We start from the raw sequence: 6,193 nt of genomic DNA, 5'->3' as shown, positions 1-6,193 counted from the left end.
CGCAGCTTTCTCGGCCTGGCATTTTACTTTCGCCGTCTTATACGCAATTTTGCTATACAATAGCAGCTCCTCTACATAAGCTACTGGTCACCGGCGCCTCCCTCACATGGTCCGAAGACTATGAGTCGGCATTTCTAGCCCTTATGAAACACCTCACTTCACGACCGGTGTTTTGCCACATTTATGAGAGACCACCCACTATACTCCACACGGGCGCAAGTGCACAAGGCAGTGCTCCTGCAACGGGGTCCCGCATCTAAAGAGCAGGTTGTGACGTATGCCAGCCGGATTCTCGCTATATTAACGGAACTACACCATCACGGAGCAGAAATGCCTGGCTATTGTTTGGTCCATTCAGAAGTTTCCCCCTTACCTCTACGGTCGCCACTTCACTTTCGTCACCGACCACCATGCTGTGTGTTGGCTGTCATCTATGAAGAACATGTCAGTTCGCCTGAGACGCTGAATAATGGGCTTACAAGAATATTATTTCACGATACGTACAAGTCTATGAAATGACATCATGGTCCAGACGCGCTGTCGCGATGTCCGCTTTCGCCTTCTATCGATCATGCGCACTCTGCGTCTCTGCCACGTCGCTCAGACGCAACGCCTGCCTCCTACCAGCTCACGCTAATGTCACTGGATCAAGCTCAGCTTTCTTCACGCTCCGATTTCACTTCCCTTCAGCGCTCAGACTCCTACTGTCGAACTCTCATTGATCGCCTTCGCGGCTTAACTAAACCACCCAACAGTCGCTTGCGACGCCAGATTCGCCAATTTCGCCTTCAAGATGGGGTGCTTCATCGGTACATTTATCTTCCCACGGGTAACAAGTGGGTCGCAGTCATACCTCGCTGCCTTCGTCTTCGAATTTTATTGCGATAGCAATTATATGGACACTCCAAAGCAGATTTCTGCCGTCGTCGTCGCTGTCGTCGTTGCCGTGAGGTTTCGTATGACGTCAGTGGAGATGAAATCGTCGCCGCGCGCCGAACGCTGTATGTGCGAGTGAAAGGGCGCGAGGTACGCGCGCTTTCACGGGGAGTGAACGCATGGCGAAGAAAAAACGCGCGTTCTGCGCCGTGCTCCCTTAAGGGCTGCAGAAGTAGGCGTCTCTTTCCTTCTTTACAATCACCATATATGTAGAACAAACGCGCCTTCTTCCGACGCGCGAAAGGCCGTGGTAGGGAGGGGGAGGAGGAGGAGGGAAGGGAGGCGACTTTTAGCTGCGGCATCAAGTACCTATTTATATCAGAGGCTCCGGCAACAGTCACCAACGCCGTACGCATTTTGTGCGAACGCGGGCAAAACGCCGACGGCGTCGACAACAGTTCTGCGTGTTGCCGGTGCTGCTGCATGTCCAAGGGTATACACCTGATAAAGCTACTATAATTACTCCGTATAGCTCTCTACAAATTTGCTATCGCAATTGATGCTTCGCCTTTCAGGTGAAACTGCGACAACTTTTTTGACGCATTTCACGGTGACGTTGCCGCCGGCCACTTAGGCTTCCACAAGACCTACGACCGCATCAAGACCCGCTTCTTCTGTCCTGGATTGTCCACAGCGGTAGCCAAATACGTAGCCTCGTGCGCGTGGTGTCAGCACCGTAAGCGTTCCACATCCACTCCTGCCGGTTTTTTCAGCCTCTGCCATGTCCGACCGAGCCTTTCGAGTTCGTTGAAATTGACTTATACGGCCCTTTGCCGTAGACGCCCTCCGGTCAACATTGTATCGTCACTGCTGTAGACCATCCAAAAAGATACGCCGAGACTGTGCCTCTTCGGTCTGGTGCTGTTTCTGAGGTTGCTGACTTTTTCTTGCAATTCATTGTCTTGAAAGATGGTGCTCCTCCCGGTCTTTTGTCCGATCGTGGCAAAGCCTTCATGTCCCGCGTCCTCGAGGAAGTCTTGCGGGAGACTAATACGAAGCATAAAACCACTTCTACATATTTTAATTTCATTTATTATACCCCAAAAACCCCAGTTGGGGTATTACATGAGGGATGGGTTTTAACGGCAGTGAAAGAGTGATTCCAGTGTTGTCTCGAATTGATTTGGATCGGAGTGGTGCACGGCAGTTGTAGGTAGATGGTTCCAGTCCCGTGCTGTCTTCACAAAAAAATTAGTGAGGATGAGTGGTAGATTCCGCCGGGGGAGGGTAAACTGCTCTGGGATGGTTTGTGCGGCTGGATAAGCGATGGACTGGTAAGATAGCTAGAACTTCGAAGGGAGCATTCTAAATTTGGAGTAATGGCATAGCCTTGATATGTGACGTCGCAATTCAAGGTTGGTGAGGTGACCACGAGCCTTAAGCTTGGGAACGTTGGAATGGTAAGAATACACAGAGTAAATAAAACGAGCTGTACGATTTGGGACTGATTCTAGAATATTAGATAGGTTAAATTGATGAGGGTCCCAAATACAGCATGCGTATTCTAACTTAGGGCGAACAAATGTGAGATAAGCTATTAGTTTCACTGATGGCGGAGCGAGTCTTAAGTTCCTACGAAGAAAACCCATAGTTCGATTCGCGGAGTTAGCTATGTTAGCTACGTGGGTAGACCAGGAGAGATTGCTTGAAAATGTTACGCCAAGATATTTGTAAGATTCAGTGGATGATATTGCGGAGTCGAAAATGATATATTGTGCTGGATGGTAATGTAGCCTGTGGTCGAAATATATTAGTGAAGTTTTGTTTATATTTACGGACATTAGTCATGTTTTACACCAGGACTCGATAAGGTTTAGGTCGTTTTTTGAACGAAATTATTATCTGCGTCGTTTCTAATGGAATGATATACGACGCAGTTATCTATCTGAAAATAGACGAATGGTAGAAGAAATATTAGCTGGGAGGTCATTATTATGAATAAGAAAAAGTAGGGGTCCAAGTACAGTGCCTTGTGGCACATCAGAGATTACGGGGGATCGGTTAGATGAGTGGGTATTAGCATAGACAAACTGTTGTCGATTGGTGAGAAAACTGCGAATCCAATTTAATACATGTGTATTAATGTTTAGTCGAGAAAGTTTTAGGGGTAGCCGTTGATGCGGAACTTTGTCGAATGCTTTTTCGAAGTCTAAGAAGAGAGCATCAACGCGTATGTTTAAGTCAAGGGTGGAACAATTATCGTTATAAAATAAAGCTGGTTGGGTGTCACATGAGAGTCTTGCTCGAAAGCCATGTTGACTGGAATGAAAGAAGTTATTGCAGTCTAAGAACCTAACAATGTTAGAGTAGATCACATGTTCGATTAGTTTAGAACAGATAGTATAGTAAGTGAAATAGGGCGATAACTGCTGCGCAAAGATGGAGTACCTTTTTTGGGTCCTGGAAGAATCTTACCCACTGTCCAGTCCACCGGCACCACCCCTATTGATAGTGACTGCTGGAAAATATGGCAGAGTATAACACTAGTAGTCGATTTCGTGTTTTTCAGCATTTTAGCGTTGATACCATCCACGCCGCATGAGGATGAGAGTTTTAACGAGTCGATTAGTTTTGCAATACCATTCCGACAAAATGTGATGTCGGGCATCACGGTATGGTCGTGATACGAAAGGGGAGGTAAATTTTCGACAGGTTCGGCAGTAAACATAGAAGAAAAAAAGTTGTTAAGCTGTTCGGCAGGCTCATGATCAGGAATTGGATGGTTTTGTCCATCGCACAATGCTAAAGGTTGGGAGTGATTAGGGTTATTGTTGTTCGCGAATTTGTTAGGGTTATTTTGTAACATAGTGGACAATTTCTGTGAAAAAAATAAAGTTTTTCTTTGTTTGCGAGCCTTTCGAACTCTTTTTCTATGGCATAGTAGCTTTTCCACAGCCATGCGTCATTGGAGCGTTTTGCGGAACGAAAAAGCCTTCTCTGTTTATTGGTGAGTCACTGCAGTGTCACATTGAACCATGGGGATGACTTTTTTTCGGTTACGATAATCTTGGGCACATGGTTAGAGAACAGGTCTAGTATTTTCTTTTTCAATAGTAACTAGTTGGTCTCGACTGAACGCTTTGAAAAGTCAGTTAAGTAACTAGTTGGTCTCGACTAAACGCTTTGAAAAAGTCAGTTAGAAAAGAAGTAGCAAATTCTTCAAGCTCAGAGTTTATAGCAGAATAATTACCCTTATCGTACAATGCTATTGTTTTAGTTATCTTTGTGGGATGCGAGAGTTTACAGGAGTACGATGCATGAATTACTGAATGATCACTGAGCCCTGGCAAAAACGTCATTTTGATACCCTGTCGGGATCAGAGGCAAGAATAAGATCTAGAATATTATAAGAATTGTCGCTGTAGCGTGTGGGTTCATTGATGAGTTGTGTTGGTCGAGAAGTTAGGCATGAGTTGATGAAATTGCTCTCTATACCGTTTTTGGAGGCTACCCATGCTAGGTTAGTCCAGGATATTGCCGGATAATTAATGTTGCCGAACAGCAGTATGGGAAGATGTCGATAAGATTCGGTTAGAGAGCGAAGGGCCTCGTGGAATTCGGGGACAAAAAGGAGGTCACTACCAGGAGGGCAATAACAAACTCCAATTATCGTGGGGGGATAGGAAGCATTGCAGAGAACGAACATAATTTCCAAACACGAGGTTGTCTTGATTTCGGTGCACTGAAGAATTTTATGACTGTCTATTAATACGCCACCACCACGTTTGTTAGCATGGTCACGTCGGACAATATAGAATTCCGGGAAGAAATGTAGTATCCCAGAGTCAGTTATAGTAGGGTTAAGCGATGTTTCAGTGATTGCGAACAGATCTGATTCTGTTGTGTTAACTAGGTTTTGAAGAGCATCTACTTTAGGCAGAACGCTTTTTATGTTCGCATATAGGACGAAAAATGGTTTCCTTCACCGATTAATACTGCTGGGGCCCGTGTGTTTAAAGTGCAAGGAACAACCTTTTCTGCGTTGTGGTCGTAAGTATAGGTGTTGCTACCAAGATGAGTTTGTCGTGCCGTAGTTTAAAGAATTGCTGTTGAGCCTTGCCGAACACAGCGAGATGCTTTCTTGATTTAAGTGTGTTGGGGGAATAATCTTCCGAGATCCGATACTGGGAACCCTTCAGTTTATAGGCATTGGATAGGACTTTTTCTTTAATTTTAAAATGTGCAAATTTAACAATGATTGGTCTGTTTTTGTTTGCTATGTACTTCCCTAGCCGATCAGCTCTTTCGATATCCAATTATTCAATTGTTACGTTTAGTTCTTTACTGCAAAATTGTAACACCGAGGCTTCAGATTCCGACCATGTTTCGCAGTCTTTCTCTGAAAAACCAAAAAATATTAAGTTTGAACGGCGTGCTCGGTCTTCTCAGTCGTCCAATTTTGCTGTGATTGTTACTATATCTTTCGCGTTTTGGTCACAAAGAACATGGATATCGTCGATTTTTCTTTTATACCCACCATCGATTTGCAGTCGTTTTCTATTTCAGTTAGCCGGTCGTTAATCTTTTTTATAGCACTGTAATTCTGTGATAGCTTGCGCTGGATGGATTTAAGTTTTTGCAGCATGGAAGTTTGACTAGACTGGATTTCGCAGAGTGCCGTAAATATGTCGCAGGATGTTTGCGTCTCGTTAGAAGGGGTGGTGGTACCTGGGTTTAATTCTGTATCGCCTGATAACGCTAACATCTGTTTGATGACATGCGCACAAGCAATTACAACTTTAAAACAAGACTAGGCTTAGCAACACCAGAAGCGCCGCATAACGAGTGCGACGTGCATATAGGGAATATTGATTATTTACCTGCAAGAAAAGGCGTTGCAGGTAAGTGGCCGTGACCATAGCTGCGGTGCTGCCAAGCCCATTCAAGGCCGCTTTGGGCCTGGAGGGACATATATATATTGACGCGTACTCTATCTAAACGTTTCAACGACGATGACGGTATGTGCATTAACTGACTCTGAGTAGTAGGACAGGCTAATTCGAATAGGAAGATGTCTTGGTGCTGGTGATTCTCAACCTGTTCCGCCGTCTTGTTCAACGTGTTGCCTCTTGTTCGCGTTGACGTGTGAGAATATATATATATATATATATATATATATATTCCGGTGACAAGGAGGATGTAATCCGAAGATTAGCAATCGTTAGGGTCACGTGAGGTGGTGGCGATAGTGGATGTGTTGGCTCGTGCACTGGGCATCGGGGCGGCAAAGTTGAGAGTACCCGTGCTCGTAGGTCCT

This window comes from Dermacentor silvarum, chromosome 2 (genome assembly GCF_013339745.2).
Source record: "Dermacentor silvarum isolate Dsil-2018 chromosome 2, BIME_Dsil_1.4, whole genome shotgun sequence".
Taxonomy (NCBI): domain Eukaryota; kingdom Metazoa; phylum Arthropoda; class Arachnida; order Ixodida; family Ixodidae; genus Dermacentor; species Dermacentor silvarum.
This window is presented reverse-complemented; position numbering follows the sequence as displayed.